Source organism: Bos grunniens, chromosome 4, assembly GCF_055505025.1.
Source record: "Bos grunniens cultivar Pamir isolate PY7600 chromosome 4, Bosgru_T2T1.0, whole genome shotgun sequence".
Classification (NCBI taxonomy): domain Eukaryota; kingdom Metazoa; phylum Chordata; class Mammalia; order Artiodactyla; family Bovidae; genus Bos; species Bos grunniens.
The window spans coordinates 69,961,411-69,979,056 of record NC_141168.1 but is presented as its reverse complement, the minus strand read 5'-3'; the positions used below and the strand labels follow the sequence as shown (position 1 = coordinate 69,979,056).

Below are 17,646 nucleotides of genomic sequence, written 5' to 3'. Positions count from 1 at the left end.
AGTCCAAGGGACTCTCAGAGTCTTCTCCAACACCACAGTTCAAAAGCATCAATTCTTTGGTGCTCAGCCTTCTTCACAGTCCAACTCTCACATCCATACATGACCACAGGAAAAACCATAGCCTTGACTAGATGGACCTTTGTTGGCAAAGTAATGTCTCTGCTTTTGAATATGCTATCTAGGTTGGTCATAACTTTCCTTCCAAGGAGTAAGCGTTTTTTAATTTCATGGCTGCAGTCACCATCTGTAGTCATTTTGGAGCCCAGAAAAATAAAATCTGACACTGTTTCCACTGTTTCCCCATCTATTTCCTATTAAGTGATGGGACCAGATGCCATGATCTTCATTTTCTGAATGTAGAGCTTTAAGCCAACTTTTTCACTCTCCACTTTCACTTTCATCAAGAGGCTTTTGAGTTCCTCTTCACTTTCTGCCATAAGGGTGGTGTTATCTGCATATCTGAGGTTATTGATATTTCTCCCGGCAATCTTGATTCCAGCTTGTGTTTCTTCCAGTCCAGCATTTCTCATGATGTATTCTGCATATAAGTTAAATAAGCAGGGTGACAATATACAGCCTTGACGAACTCCTTTTCCTATTTGGAACCAGTCTGCTGTTCCATGTCCAGTTCTAACTGTTGCTTCCTGACCTGCATACAGATTTCTCAAGAGGCAGATCAGGTGGTCTGGTATTCCCATCTCTTGAACTTTCCACAGTTTATTGTGATCCACGCAGTCAAAGGCTTTGGCATAGTCAATAAAGCAGAAATAGATGTTTTTCTGAAACTCTCTTGCTTTTTCCATGATCCAGCGGATGTTGGCAATTTGATCTCTGGTTCCTCTGCCTTTTCTAAAACCAGACTGAACATCAGGAAGTTCACGGTTCACATATTGCTGAAGCCTGGCTTGGAGAATTTTGAGCATTACTTTACTAGTGTGTGAGATGAGTGCAATTGTGCGGTAGTTTGAGCATTCTTTGGCATTGCCTTTCTTTGGGATTAGAATGAAAACTGATCTTTTCCAGTCCTGTGGCCACTGCTGAGTTTTCCCAATTTGTTTGCATATTGAGTGCAGCACTTTCACAGCATCATCTTTCAGGATTTGGAATAGCTCAACTGGAATTCCATCACCTCCACTAGCTAGTATATTTTGATGGGGCACATGAAATATGAAAAAAAGGGCTGATGAGATTACGTTACTGTCATCTAGCTTATAAAAGCTTTTATCCCAGATAAGTATGCTAAGTCACTTCAGTAGTGTCTGACTCTGTGTGACCCCATAGACGGCAGCCCACCAGGCTCCGCCGTCCCTGGGATTCTCCAGGCAAGAACACTGGAGTGGGTTGCCATTTCCTTCTCCAATGCATGAAAGTGAAAAGTGAAAGTGAAGTCGCTCAGTAGTATCCGACCCTCAGTGACCCCATGGACTGCAGCCTTCCAGGCTCCTCCATCCATGGAATTTTCCAGGCAAGAGTACTGGAGTGGAGTGCCATTGTCTTCTCTGCCAGATAAGTATATTAAAGAGTAAAATTAGGGTCATGAAAATGTTTTCATTGTGTTTCAAGTGACTGAAACCCTTTGCGTTGCAGAGAGAAGAAACGGCAAGAGTGCTAAGAATAACTTAAAACAGACCAGATTCCAGGCCCTCTTTCTAAGACATTAGGACAAAAACTACTTTTGATGTCAACTAACTCTTGCAAAATATTATTAACATTTAAGTGTAAATGAGTTTGAAACATGTTCACTCTGTTTTTTTTTTAAAATACAATCATTAAAACACTGGCAAAAGTGTGGAGAACAGAAGTCTCCAAGCACCACCTGTGCACAGAAGTGCGGGCCTTGATTCCGCCTTTCACATGGGCCCAGACTTTTTAGCATGATGTTCTAGTAGGAAGATTGTTCCTAAATATTCTCTCCAGCAAAAAGGAAAGTATTAGTAAGCTTGATCAGTGGTTTACAATATGTGTACTATTTCCAAAAATAATGGGAAGTCTTAAATGTGTCCTAACTCATACTGGAACATAATGACCATAAACCAAGTAAAAGATCTGCCTCAGAAGTTATCCATATCCCTACGATGGGAACTTGCCAATATCCACATGGTGGGAACCTCCTTGCTTGTCACCCAACTATCTTCCCTTTGGCTCTGACTTTATGATTAGAAGGTGACAGGAACAATTTGCTACTAGGATTTTAATTCTTCTTTTTTTTTTCGGTATTCATTTATGAGAAGACATGCTATTTCTGTGGCTCAGTTTCCTCATCCCCTTTTATTTGAGTATGCAAATATCCCCTTTACAATGATCTATAAAACAGTGATGACTATCACACATGGAGCATAAGGATAATACTTTACTTCCCAACAGCACTAAGAGCCTTGATTTGGATCAAGTAAATATAACTAGCCAAATTGAAAACTCCATAATCTGTTCTTGTTGTTTGGTCACCCAGTCATGTCTGACTCTTTGTATCGCTATGGACTGCAGCATGCCAGACCTCTCTGTCCCTCATCATCTCCTGGAGTTTGCCTAAGCTCATATCCATTGCATCGGTGACGCCATTCAGCCATCTCATCCTCTGATGCCCTCTTCTCCTTCTGCCCTCAATCTTTCCCAGCATCAGAGTCTTTTCCAATGAGTTGACTGTTTGTATCAGGTGACCAAAATATTAGAGCTTCGGCTTTAGCATCATTCCTTCCAATGAGTATTCAGGGTTGATTTCCTTTAAGATTGACTGGTTTGATCTCCTTGTTGTCCAAGGGACTCTCAAGAATATTCTCCAGCACTACAGTTCAAAGGCATCAATTCTTTGGGGTTTAGCCTTCTTTACAGTCCAGCTCTCTCAACTGTATGTGACTACTGGAAAGACCATAGCCTTGACTACACGGACCTTTGTCAGCAAGGTGATGTCTTTGCTTCTCAACACACTGTCTAGCTTTGTCATAACCTGTAGATCAATTGTCAGTTGACATTTATGATGAAGAAAATCATGCCTTCCAGGCATACATGAGTTTTCTTTTAAACAACAGCATGGTCACACTTAGATTTCTCTGTGTTTCTGTTGTCTGGCTGTGGTGGGAGAGAAGGGGGAATTGTCACAGTTCCTACTTGCTGAGAGTTTCTGTTGGAGAGTACCATAGTTTTCCTTCATCTGTAATCAGGGAGAATTGTCTAAGACCAGCAGTGATATAAGTTAATGAAGACTATGGCACTTTGGAGAGTGCCATAGGAGATATCTTGGAAGGTTCCTCTGTCTTCATAGGGATTGTGTATTCAGACATGGCTTATAATGCTGATCTAGGAGATTTGGAATGGAAACTGGCAGGGGAAGGAGACAGTTTCTATCAGTCTGTATGTTCATTTTCCCCATATCAGTATGATACTATAGAAGGGTAAGGGCTGTCAGCAGCATTAACTGGATTCATTTGCTTAAGAGAAGTGGATACAGTTGTGACAAGTCATATGAAAGTGACTTTGTTGAAATTTTTATTCAGCTGAAGGCCAAGCAGACTTGCTGCTTTTCAAAGAGCAGAAGATTAAAAAGACTATTGCAGCCAGGGTAGGCTCAGATGCTCAGAAAATAGAAAGAATCCATTTTCCATCTCCAGAGTTTGTAAAATTGTATAGGTTGTATCTTGATCAGTATTTTAAAAAATAAACTAATTTCAAGAAAAAGTATTATTTGGGTGGTCTGAGGACATAGGGCTAAACCTTCAGATATTGCAGCACATTTTGATGGTATAGGAAAGGACTCCTTTCCTGTGCCATCACTTTCATCACCAGAAAGTGTGGCCTCACTCACAGATGGAAAGAATGGATCAGCTTTATGCAAAAATCTCAGGCATTTCTTGTGTTTGGAATGTGGAGTATTATAGGATTTCAGGCTATTCAGATGAGAAGCAATGAGTACCCAGGTTTGATGCAGGATACAGGATGCTCGGGGCTGGTGCACTGGGATGACCCAGAGGGATGGGATGCGGAGGGAGGTGGGAGGGGCATCCAGGATGGGGAACACATGTACACCCATGGCAGATTCATGTCAATGTATGGAAAAACCAATACAATATTGTAAAGTAATTAGCCTCCAATTAAAATAAATAAATTTATATTAAAAAAGAGAAACAATACTATTGTATTATAAACACTTAAAAAAATAGGAGATCATTTCCTAAAATCCTTCCACTGTCTGTTGGTGGTCTGCTCAGCACTCTGATTAAAGAAAAAAGAAACAAAATGGTTTTGTCGAAAGGGTGCCGTCTTCATCTTGTCTATTTTAAAATAAAGATTTATCCCAATATATTTTTCAAGTACTCTAACTACCTCCAGATGAAGCACCCTGAAACATTAATAATTTGTATATGATGTAAATTCGAACATAATATGATCAGTGATTGGCTGTCACCAGACTTCTTATTTCATTAACTTAACAAATTGTTGCCCCATTTATACAGCTGAAGGTTTTGGACCCTTCTTAACAGTGTATGATGGATTTTTACTCTGTAGTTAAAATGTGTTCAGAACTAAACACTAGAGCTTAGGACCCTACATATTCCCCATTTTCCTCTGAATATATGTGGAAAGGAAGAAGTTATTAAAGGGAAACCTATCAGATTTATAGATACTATGATTCAAATGGAAGAATGGTAATGATAGTACTGAGACTGAGCTGAGCTTTCTTTGAAGACCTTACCTCTGTACGTGGGGTCAAGGGGTGAAGAGGACTGGAGATACTGATTGTAGGTATGAGAATCTGGGTTTTTCAAGTTAAAAGTGTTTGTATTTTTGAAAATTTGTCTCTTCTATACTAACTTTTTTGGTGGGGAGAGGGGTAGAATAAATGCTCAGTTTCTCAAATTTTCTTTCCCCACCACTTCTTCCTTCTCTTCTTGCCAGATGGCATATGGGCACCTAGAAATGTTTGAAACCTCATGGTATCAGAGGGAGAGTTGTCTGGTCTATGTGCTGACCTGGGGAGTTCTCTAACATCTCTGAGTGTGTTTCATTCTCTGTGGGATTTATGATACTCTAAGTAAACAAATCTATCCTAAAGGAAATCAACCCTGAATATTCACTGGAAGGACTGATGCTGATGCTGAAGATGGCCACTTTGGCCACCTGATATGAAGAGTCAACTCACTGGAAAAGACCCTGATGCTGGGAAAGATTGAAGGCAAAAGGAGAAGTGGGAGGCAGAGGGTGAGATGGTTAGATAGCGTCACCAGCTTCATAGACATGAACCTGAGCAAACTCTGGAGATAGCGGAGGACAGGAAGGCCTGGTGTGCTGCTGTCCTTGGGGTCACAAAGAGTCGAACATGACTCAGCGACTGAACAACAGCCACAAAGCAGTAGGTTCTGTTTGTATTTAGGGCAAGTCAGCAGCTGTTGCTTCTGATGTCTGTGATCCTTGTGATGGCTTCTGGCTACTTGCCTTACGGATCTATGACTCCAGGCACCTTTTCAACACTTTTCTTTTACTAGTTCTCCCTGGGTGGAACTTCTGGATCTTTCCTCGAGTTGCATAAATCCTGAATAATCCAAAGCAAATTCTCATTTGAGACCTTTCTTTTTATCTGAACACAGCTAATTGCTGTATGTTCCCAACAACAGTTACCCAGTATCGATGCAGAGCACATCGGTATCAGTTCTAAGAGAAGTGTAATTACTATTTGCCCTCAGCTCTCACCAACTCTCTTTCCCTCCATCCCCTCCCTACTCTCAGCCAAGGTTTTTATGGTGGGAGAGGAGCAGGGCCAAAACATTAACAGAGGCTCCACACTCACCTCACCTTTCTCTCCTCTCACCCTCTCCAGGCTGTCACCTCCTGTGTGACAAGAAAGGCCTCTAGGAAGATTACAGTCTACATCCTTTCAACCCCATGGCTTGTAGCAAATCTCTGTGCTTTATGATTCTTGTTCTTTAAAGGAAAGCTTTAGGAATTTAGGAAACCCTTTTCTTTCTCAGGTGCAAAGCTTTGCATTAAGCCTATGCTTTCATGACCAACTGTACCTAACTTTTTAAAAGTTTATTTTGAAACCTGAAAATGAAGACTTTCTTCTTTGTTCTTGGCTGGTTCTGCTTATGCTCTGAAATAATGACCACTTCATCCTTGATGGGTAAAGACTTGGATAATAGGAATTACCCCCAAAGTGAAAATTATATCAGATGGTATTTCAAACTATTACACTATATTACAGTTATTAACAACTTCTAGTTATTTCCAAGCATAAGTATATTCTTTTCCAGGACAAGCATTATAGGCAAGTTATAAGAGATGAAAGAGTATTCCATGATAAAGTGAAATTATCCTATGAAACAAGTTTAAGGAATATAGATTCTTCTACTTTTTAAATCATATGAAGAGAGGGCCTGAGAAGAAGATTGAGTTGATGTGTTGGTGGTATCACATAATAAGTATGAGGTTAAATTTATATGTTGGTGATATTATGTGACTGATATTACTCCTACTCTCTCAAAACCTCTCTGTGGTGCTCTAACATCTAGATTTGGTGACAGACAGCTGAGAACAGCAGGACTGAGTTACTCATTAAGAATAACTCTGGAAAATCAGATTCAAGTAGGGACTAACTTCCTGGCAACCATCTTTGCCACCACTGTGTGAATGCATGCTAACTCATCTGAGTCTTGTCCGACTCTTTGTGACCCTGTGGACTGTAGTCCGTCAGGCTCCTCTGTCCATGGGATTCTCCAGGCAAGAATACTGAAGTGGGTTGCTGTGCCCTCCTCTAGGGGATCTTCCTGACCTAGGGATTGAACCCACTTCCCTAACGTCTCCTGCATTTATGATCAGTGTCAAGATAAGAATGAAAACAGAAATTTGCTTTGAAATATCCAAAAACATTTTAATCTCTCCTTTCACTTTAGAAGGCAAGTACTTCTAAGCAGCAACTTGACTTGTTCTGAAAGGATCAAGAGTATGTACTCAGAGTGTCAATGTTTTCTTATTGCGTCACAGGAGAAGTTTTTGTCTTAATAATTAGATTGAGACTTTAAGAGGAGTGGCTATGCCACAGATATGTCATGTATCTCTGAAAATGTCTAGGCAATATTAGCCATGTTCTAGATAAGTATATTATACTCAGTAGATTAATCTATAATTTCATGGTACAAACTCACAGAAAAAGTTTTAATAATTTTGCATGGTATATGGAATTTAGAATTTCCTTTGAACTTTGCAAATGGATGGGAATTAGATAAAAAGGGAGAAAAGATTATATTCAGTAAGAAGACTGCTGCTGCTGCTGCTACGTCACTTTAGTCGTGTCCAACTCTGTGCGACCGCATAGATGGCAGCCCACCAGGCTTCCTGTCCCTGGGATTCTCCAGGCAAGAACACTGGAGTGGGTTGCCATTTCCTTCTCCAATGCATGAAAGTGAAAAGTGAAAGTGAAAGTGAAGTCGTGTCCGACTCTAGTGACCCCATGGACTGCAGCCTACCAGGCTCCTCCGTCCATGGGATTTTCCAGGCAAGAGTACTGGAGTGAGGGTGCCGTTGCCTTCTCTGAGTAGGAAGGCTAGTGACAGTGAATACAATGATTATGAGAGGGTGAGCACATCCATTTGACTGTATTAGAGACTGAAAATGGAAGGGAAAGCCAAATGCTGGAATACTCAAAAGCAAGCAACAAAAGTAGTGAAGTGACATTATGGAAGCGGGTGAAGTCTATACTTTCTTCCATCCAGTAGCACAAAAGAAACACATTGGATGCTCTCTGTACCAGCTCTCCTTAAATTTTTCAAGAAGACTCTAGAGTGTATCATGAGTGGCTCTGTTTTATGCTGCCAATCTTGTTTTCTATCTAACTGCCGCGATGAACCTGAACAATGGCTGCATGTGTCCTCTGCTGTTGCTATGACATCATCGCTCATCTCCAATGTAGATGTTGTGGCTTGGCACCCAGGTCATGGTCCTATCTCCTGCTTTTGTTGTGCTTCTAATGTCTGTAACATTCGACTCTTCATGGTCCTATGGCTAAAGTGGGACTACTCCCACTATGTTACACTCTGTTACTTGGTTAATGAAGCAGCAAGCTCTCTCTTCTCAGGGCCTTGCCTAAAATTGTTGCTCAGTTGCTCAGTCGTGTCCAACTCTTTGCAACCCCATGGACTGCAGCACGCCAGGCTTCCCTGTCCACCACTATTTCCCAGAGCCTACTCAAACTCATGTCCATTGAGTCAGTGATGCCGTCCAACCATCTCACCTTCTGTCATCCCCTTCTTCTCCTGCCTTCAAATGTTCCCAGCACCAAGGTGTTTTCCAGTGAGTCAGTTCTTTGCATCAGGTGGCCAAAGTATTGGAGCTTCAGTTTCAGCATCAGTCCTTCCAAAGAACATTCTGGACTTGACTGGTTTGATCTCCCTGCTGTCCAAGGGACTCTCAAGTGTCTGCTCCAGCACCACAGTTCAAATGCATCAGTTCATGACTCCCAGCCTTCTTTATAGTCCAACTCTCACATCCATACATGACTATTGGAAAAATCACAGCTTTGACTATACAGACCTTTGTCGGCAAAGTAATGTCTCTGCTTTTTAATATACTTGTCTAGGTTGGTCATAGCTTTTCTTCCAAGGATCAAACGTATTTTAATTTCATGGCTGCAGTCACCGTCTGCAGTGAGTTTGGAGCTCAAGAAAATAAAGTTGCCTAAAATTATCACAGCCTATTTCCCCATGGGCTCTGACCACAAAGTGTAGAGGGTAAGGGAGAAAGCCAGAAAACAGTTTTGATTTACACTCACTAAACTGTTGTATTAGTTAGCTACTGTATAACACATTATTCCAAAACGTAACTACTTAAAGAAAAGTACTATCACATGGTTTCTGCCAGTCAGGAATCAAGGCATGGCTTAGCTGGGTCCTCTGGCCCAGTGTTCCTCATCAGGCAGAGTCAAGGCATCAGCTGCTGCTGCTGCTGCTAAGTCACTTCAGTCGTGTCCGACTCTATGCAACCCCATAGACAGCAGCCCACCAGGCTCCCCCATCCCTGGGATTCTCCAGGCAAGAACACTGGAGTGGGTTGCCATTTCCTTCTCCAATGCATGAAAGTGAAAAGTGAAAGTGAAGTCGCTCAGTCGTGTTCGACTCTTAGCAACCCCATGGACTGCAGCCTACCAGGCTCCTCCACCCATGGGATTTTCCAGGCAAGAGTACCGGAGTGGGGTGCCATTGCCTTCTCTGCAAGGCATCAGCAGGGGTCTCATATCAAGTCTCACCTGAAGGAGGGCTCAGGTCTCCTGCTAACCAGTTCCTTGTCAGATTGGCCTGTCTTAGAGCAGCTCAGAACATGGCAGCTGGCTTCTCTCAGAGCACATGAGGGAGAAAGCAACTGAGAGCTAGCAAGACATAATTCTCTTCCTTTTGTAAACTAATCTCTGAAGTGACATCGCTTTTGCTATATTTTATTTGTTAGAAGGAAATCGGTTGGTCCAGGCCGTATTGAAGGGGAGGGAATTACCAAGGACATGAATGCCAGGAAGGAAAAATCACTGGGGCCATTTCAGAGGCTGCCTTCCACAACTTTTGAGAATTTATCATCTTTTCAGGTGATTGTATCCTTTTGTTTCTTGAGGTGATTGTATCTTGAGTTTCTTGTAGAAGTACCAGGCAAACTCAGAAATATCTGAATTTGTATAGTCTCTTATTCTCAGGTTTGCTTTGTAATTACTTCAGAAATAAAATCTGGCAGCAATATATGAGGTGAATTAAAGTCTGTGTGTGGTTGAAGCAGTAAACTCAAGGACAATTGTAATAGTCCTGACAGGAAGTAATGAGTAAACCAAAATGGTGGTAGGGAGCTGAAAAGGAGGCTATACATGCAGAACAGGCAGAAAAGAATGACTTAAAAATCATTGCTTCCAGTCTGGATATCAAAAGTGAGAAAAAAAGGAACAGCGATGACTTGGATTCACAGATGGCTCCAGGGTGTTGATGACGTTTATGAAAAATTGGAAAACTTGGAAAGAAATCAGGTTTGGGGGAAAATGGTTAAAATGGATATGCTAAATTTGAGTTTATGTTTAAATTATGAGTGAGCAAATATGACTGGTCTAGTTTTGTGCTGCTTGGCCTCACACATGCAAAGGTGTAGAAAAGAGTCCCATGACCTTGAGGTTACATAAGTTCTAGAAGGCCAGGGAGAGTGACTGAAGCTAGGGACAGGGGTCAGGACTGGAGTTGTGGACTTACTTCTTTTCAATATAGAAACCTTGAGAAGAGATGGAGTCAAAGGGAAGGCTCCAGTTTGGCTAGCAGGACACAGAAGAGCCCTCAGATAAACCTTAGATTTGATATCACTTTGTGGTTTACAAAATGCTCTGACTTACGCTCCTCTTTTACAGCTTTGCTGAGCAGTTGCAATCATCTCCATTTATGCATGAGCAGAGGAAGGATGACCAGACCTTAACCGACCTGCCTAAGATCATACAGCTTGTAGCTAAGAAAGCTGAGATTTCACTCCAGATCTTTTGATAACCTGCCCACTTCCTTAGACCTGCTTTTTAAGGTATGTGAAGTAGTAGAAAAGAGAGAAGTTTTAGACTAATATGGCACTGTGAAAAATTCAAAAGCAGAGATTTTTTAAGGAGGTTATTAATAATCTCAAACACTGCAAAAAATTTTAGAGAACTGTTATAGGAAAAAAATGGAAAATAAGAATTTTATACTTGAGTAAAATGAATCAAGTTTTTTTGCACTTGTGAAGAACTGCACATGCGGAGCTAGTCGTGTAAGCTTTTGTCCATTCTTGATCCTTAGGAAGAGTAATGTTTCCAAGAGAGTTGCCAGAGTTCTAAGTGGTTAAGTCAAGGTTATAAACAGCACATTCAACGGGTGACTATGCAATTAGATGTTTTACGTCAGAATAGCAAAATCTCCATTTACAAGCCACACCAATAGAAATCCTTATTTCACCAATGTAAATTGAGGCTGAAACCTATCTTCATGAGCTGAATCAGTGAACATTTCTGTCACTTTTGGTACTTTAAAACTAGAGTTTCTTCCTTCCCTCTTTCCTTCTCCCCCCCCCCTCCTTTTCATTCTGTTAATTGTATTTGGCCGCACTGGGTCTTAGATGCATCGTACAGGACCTTTGGTCTTCAGTGTGGGACCTGTAGTTGCAATGTATGAGCTCTTAGTTGCTGTATGTAGGGTCTAGTTCCCCAACCAGGGATCCCTGCATTGGGAGCATGGAGTCTTAGCCACTGGATCACCTGGGAAGTCCCTAGAGTTTCCATGGAAAAGTTAGAAAACCTTATGTATCCTAAATCTTACATAATTCATGATTCTTAGTATTTATTAACATAGAAAGGACACATTTCTTTTTTCATGGTGTTGAGTTTTATTGTGTCAGACTATAATAATGTAAAATGAACTTCCTTGAAGTTTCTTGGCATTTCTAACAATGCCCTAATTAGAAATATTATATTAAAAAATGTGACATCATTTTCTCCTTTTGGGCATGAGGAAGTTTTCATATAGAGGTATGTTTAATTTACTCTGAAGAGTGGCTCATTTATCATTATCTCTGAAACAGCATTTTCTGATTTTAAAGGTTGTATCGAAGTCTGGGTCATGAAGATCATTTTTGTATAGTTCTTCTGTTTATTCTTGCCACCTCTTCTTAACATCTTCTGCTTCTGTTAGGTCTATACCATTTCTGTCCTTTATTGTGCCCATCTTTGGCTTCAACAGTATGTGAACTGTGAGCTTCCAGATGTTCAAGCCGGATTTAGAAAAGGCAGAGGAACCAGAGATCAAATTGCCAACATCTGTTGGATCATAGAAAAAGCAAGAGAGTTCCTAAAAAACATCTACTTCTGCTTTATTGACAACACCAAAGCCTTTGACTATGTGGAACACAACAAACTATGGAAAATTCTTAAAGAGATGGGAATACCAGATCACCTGATCTGCCTCCTGAGAAATCTGTAGCAGGTCAAGAAGCAACAGTTAGAACTGGACATGGACACATGTACACCCATGGCTGACTTATGTCAATGTATGGCAAAAACCACTACAATATTGTAAAGTAATTAGCCTCCAATGAAAATAAATAAATAAACTTTTTAAAAAGCACTGGACATGGAACAACAGACTGGTTCCAAATAGGGAAAGGAGCAGGTCAAGGCTGTATACTGTCACCCTGCTTATTTAACTTATATGCAGAGTACATCATGCGAAATGCTGGACTGGAGGAAGCACAAGCTGGAATCAAGATACACACACACACACACACACACACACACAAACACATGTGGTGTGCTATGCTAAGTCACTTCAGCCATGTCTGACTCTTTGAGACCCCATGGACAGTAGCCCACCAGGCTCCTCTGGTCCATGGGATTCTCCAGGCCAGAATACTGAAGTGGGTTGCCATGTCCTTCTCCAGGGGATCCCAACCCAGGGATCCAACCCATATTTCTTGTGTCTCCTGCATTGGCATCTGGGTGTTCTTACCACTAGTGTCACCTGGGAAGCCAAATATATATGTATATACATATACACATACACATATATTTGTCATTTCGTGCTATTTTAAACGTAAGTATTCTTGTTTTCAAAGTGATAAAAAATATTTCCTTATTTAAACAACCCAAATTCTGAAGCAGTTAGAACTTTACTGCAAAGAACATTGACTTAATTCTTGCGTGTCTGCACAAAGAGGAAAGCAAGGCCAGTCTGCAGATCTCGGCCTCCTCTTTCCTGTGAGATGATTAGCCTGTGATTTATGGGGGGGCAGGGTCATTTCTGTCCAGTGAGTCACTCATCAAACGAGTGGACTGCAAACACGGCAGCCTTGACGTTGACACTGCCAGCATTGCATGACCGCCCCACCTGCTGCACGGAAACAAAAGAAGGTGAAGAGAAGCAGAAGAGCTTTATCTTACAGATCTACAGTTTGCTACAACGGAAAGCTCTCAGTGCTTACGACAAAAGGAAATTAGATAACTTTTACAGTTAAAACCCAAATCCAACAAGCAAAAATGAGACCAACCAAACAAAAACCCCAAAAGTTGTTTGTTTGTTTGTTTGTTTTAAAAGCAACACTTCAAACTTATCAAACAAGAGATGTGGTGATTTAAAAATGCCTGAGCAAGGCATTTTGATGCAGCTGTTTCACTAACTTCTCCCCTTTCTCCTCTTTCCTCCCTCTTGACCTTTATTATTTTCTCCCCTGTTCTCTCATTTTCCCTCTTCCATCCTCATTCCTCCTCTACCTCCCTACCCCTCTTCCCTGCAGACTTCTACCCTTCAGTTTCTATATCAAATTTTTTCAGTGTTAAGAAAGGGAAATTTATCACAGGAATTAAGAAGTCTAGAGAAATAGAATGGAAATGCCTGCAGGCCATTTTGAGAATCATCCATAATTTGAATTTAAAAATTGCCACAAGCACAATTTTATTTGTCATGATGCTTTCTTTTGTTTCTTCTTTTTGTTTTTCAATTCCAGCAACATATTTCTCAGTTTCTTCAGGATTTAAAATCTTAACAGATTGATCTTCCCTCATGAGAGTAAGTTCAATGTTTCTGCCACCTGTCTGAATCATCCAGAAGGGCCTTGATGACCAGCTTAATGATCAAATGGTCCACTTCAGGGGTTTAATAAGTATAGTTCTTCTCTAAAAATTCATTCTGTGACTTGCCACCTGGCCTATGACATTGGCCTTCTGGCATGGTATGTGCCTGAGGGATCAGTCTCCCAAGTGATGGGAGGGTGAGGGTGAAGGGGGTTGAATGAGAGCCAGTCCCTCCCAACAAGAACGAAAGCTCAGATCAAATGCCCAGGAGACCTGTGGGGATAAGACTCCCAACCCAGTCCTGGCATCCAGCACAGAGAGTGTTCATAGGTCCTCTGTTCTCTCTGAACTCATTTACATTAGAGTCAAACAAAGAGTAAATAAAACAAAGTACTTTCTGGACAAATATAAGTCAAAACTACTGTAGAATTTCTGTTTTGTAAAATGCTATAAAGGTGGCTATTTTATTGCCAGTTTCTCTTGCAACTGAGGATTGTTAGTATAAGGAATATTCTTTGGAAAGCTTGTCTTTTTCTACATTAAAGTCTTACAGAATATGGAAATGACCAAAAGTATTAACATAAAGTTTGATTATGGGTATTTTGTAGGAAATAATTCAAAATGTCAAAAGAATTTTTATCCCAGAGTTGTTAGTATAGCAAAAATGTGTTACAGAAATGTGTAAAAAGGAAGCTATGGCTCCATAAATCATGGTGTAAACATGCAGTGAGATTTTGTGCAGCTACTAAAAATGATTCTTTCCAAGTTTTCAATGATATATGGAGATGACTTAGAAAAAAGCCACAGTGTATTTTGGCAGCAAGTGAAGGAATGTGGTCAATCTATACTTATTGATGTGGAGCCATCTTCAAGACAAATGAGGTAGCAAGTAGAATTTTTCATAGTCACAAGCTTTGTTGTATGAAAATATAACTTTACTTTCCTTACCATAGTATCTGAATCTTACTTCCCTTATCTCTAATGGAGGAAGACACAATCAAGTCATTTCTTAGGTAGACTCTGTCAAATGCAATGACTTCTTAGTCATTACAATGTTTAGGCTGAAACAAATGAAGTATTGGGTGCTAGAACTCTGCTACAGTTGATCTTGAAAATCCAGATGCCTTTGCCACGGTGTTTGCTGCAAGGTATGTGTTCATTACCTGTGCACTCAACTCTGTAGCCAAACCTCACTTTGGTTTCAGCTGAAACAAGTGACATTACTTTGCCAACAAAGATCTGTCTAGTGAAAGCTATATTTTTTCCAGTAGTCATGTATGGATGTGGGAGTTGGACTATAAAGAAAGCTGAGAACCGAAGAATTGATGCTTTTGAGCTGTGGTGTTGGAGAAGACTCTTGAGAGACCCTTGGACTGCAAGGAGATCCAACCGGTCCATCCTAAAGGAAATCAGTCCTGAATATTCTTTGGAAGGACTGATGCTGAAGCTGAAACTCCAATACTTTGACCACCTTATATGAAGAACTGACTCATTGGAAAACACCCTGATGCTGGGAAAGATTGAAGGCAGGAGGAGAAGGGGATGGCAGAGAATGAGATGGTTGGATGGCATCACCGACTCAATGGACATGAGTTTGAGAAAGCTCCGGGAATTGGTGAAGTACAGGGAAGCCTGGTGTGCTGCAGTCCATGGGGTTGCAAAGAGTTGGACATGACTGAGTGGCTGAACTGAACTGATACAGAATTTCCAGGAATGCTAGAAATGTAATTTGTTCTTTTGTTATATTTTCCAACCTTGCTGGTGTGTAATGGAACACATATGGGGTTGGAACTATTTGGAAATGGAACCATAATTCAACATCATCCCCGTAACGTTGGTCATGTTGGTCTACTGTTTGAGGTTATTGGCATAGTACCAGCACCATGGTAACTATTAATTGGTTTTAATGACACAATTTTATTATTTAACTGATTGAAAAAAAGAATGACTTTAGGAGTTAAGTTCTCTTTCCAATTATGTCAGATTTACCTGTGTGGAATTACAAATATCCCTCAGAATGATAACAATTGTCAAATGAGACAGTGCAGTCAATTAGCAGTCATTCAGAATACCCATTGAGTACCATGTGCAAGACAATCAAACGGAAATTGATCATGTCTTATATTTGCACAGTGCTTCATTTTATAGGACATGCCTGTGAATTTTCTTACTTGACCTAAAAAGTTTATGAAGTAAACTAGGAGAAAGTCTCATATTATAGGTTAGAAACAGGAGTTCAGAGTTGAACTTTTTGCCCTAAAATACACTGGTAAATGGTAAACTTGGAACCAGTACTCAGCTGATTGTACCTGGGATGCTGTTTCTAATATTCCACATTGTCACACTTTCTGTTGGCTTTGTAAAGAGGTTGCGGTAGGGAAACTGGATAAAACCTCGGGAGTGTGAAAGTGATGCCTCTGGGTGTGGAGGCTGCAGGAGGGCCTTCTAAAAGGTGAGGCTGGTGGAGCTAAGGGCTCCTTCTTTCATCAGCTTCCCCAAATCACCTAGGACCGGCCCTCCGTGCATGCATATGTGTGTGCTAAGTCACTTCAGTCCTATCCAACTCTTTGTGACCCTATGGACCATAGCCCACCAGGCTCCTCTGTTCAAGAAATTCTCCCAGCAAGAATACTAGAGTGGGTTGCCGTGCCCTCCTCCAGGGATCTTCCCAACCCAGAGATCAAACCCATGTCTCTTATGACGCCTGCATTGGCAGATGGGTTCTTTATCAGTAGCACCACCTGGGAAGCCCCAGCCTCCGTAAGTACATTCCAGCTCGGGTTGTGTTTTTTCTTTTATTACTTCCTGCCCCATTTTTGGGGGGTCTCCCTGGACTTCTCTGGTGGCTCAGATGGTAAAGAATCTACCTGCAATGCAGGAGACCCAGGTTCAATCCCTGGGTCAGGAAGATACCCTGGAGAAGGGAATGGCCTTCTGATGGGTTACAGGCTATGAGTCACAATGAGTCGGGCACGATTGAGTGACTAACACTTCTGGTCAAAAAAATACCCTGACCATTAGAAAAAAGTTACAAGTTGTAGGTATCAGATCCCCCAAGATGCCATTTGTCAAACAACACTATCAGAAACTGTAGCACTTGGGCGTTTTTTCGTCTTCAGAATAACTCAGTGAACTTCTACCTCTGATTTGCAAACAGAGCATCTCTATAAAGCCAGAGACCTCATTAGTGCACATCAAAGGATGACAAAGGGGAGGAAAACAGACCCAAAAGTCTTCTGAAGACCTAAAAGTCACAGCTTCCCTGCTAATATTTTATATTTTTAATATTTGCCACAGTATTTGGGAATCATTCAATAAGCCTTGATTAGACTTACATAAAGACAGCAGGCTTTCTGAAATCCCAAGTGAGGAGTGGGTGGTTAAAAGGAGGCGACTAGAACAAGACTGTCTGTGTAACAGAGTATGAGCCAAATGAGAAATCCAATGCACCTCTTCTGCCAGTTTTTAGCATAAGCCCAACATCCAATGTCAACAAAGGGAAAGAACAAAGGAATGAAAACAAGAAACACTCGTGTCTTTCACAGTAGAAAACAATGAAGGTAAATATTATGCTAAACAATTTTAGATGTATTCTGTTAGCCTTATGAAAGAAAAGCTAGCTGTTTAGAAAATCATCAGGCTTCTCTTCGTCCAACACGCTTGGCAGTGGGGGTTTTTCCCATGTGTCTCCGTTGGGAAAGTGTTTTCATGTTGGTGGCTGCTAAGCTGAGTCAGCACATTGTGATAATTAAGCTGAAGTCATGGGTCTAGTTGGTTATTGTCTGTATATGTATTCATTTATACTTGGCTCTATTCTAAAAATGCTTTGAGGGGGCAGCACCCAATCGCTCACTGTACTTTGTGTCTTGATCCTCTCTAGTCAATTATTAAAAGCACAAGTGATCATTTCAAAGGCTGCTTGGATGATGAATAGCAGAGTACAGATTTTATCATTATAACTAGGAAAATAAGCAAGAATGCTTTCTTAAAATATTAAACTAATGGTAGGTCTGTAGCAGCTTCAGCCATAGATGAAGGGTAGACAATTTTGGGGGCTTCCCAGGTGGTTCAGTGGTAAAGAACCTGCCTGCCAATGCAGGAGATGTAGAGACATG

General features: G+C 41.0%; 1 long non-coding RNA gene across 2 annotated transcripts in view; it reads left to right on the top strand.

Moving 5' to 3' along the window:
- Positions 1-17,432, top strand: part of LOC147374315 (uncharacterized) — a 68,046-nt gene extending 50,614 nt beyond the window's left edge. Inside the window, exons 2-3 of one of the 2 annotated variants that reach the window (XR_015162628.1) lie at positions 10,355-10,518; positions 14,800-17,432. This is a non-coding gene — a long non-coding RNA (uncharacterized LOC147374315). The remainder of the gene's footprint in view (positions 1-10,354; positions 10,519-14,799) is intronic. The other variant, XR_015162629.1, reaches the window with a different exon arrangement.
- The last annotated feature ends 214 nt before the right edge of the window (positions 17,433-17,646 follow it).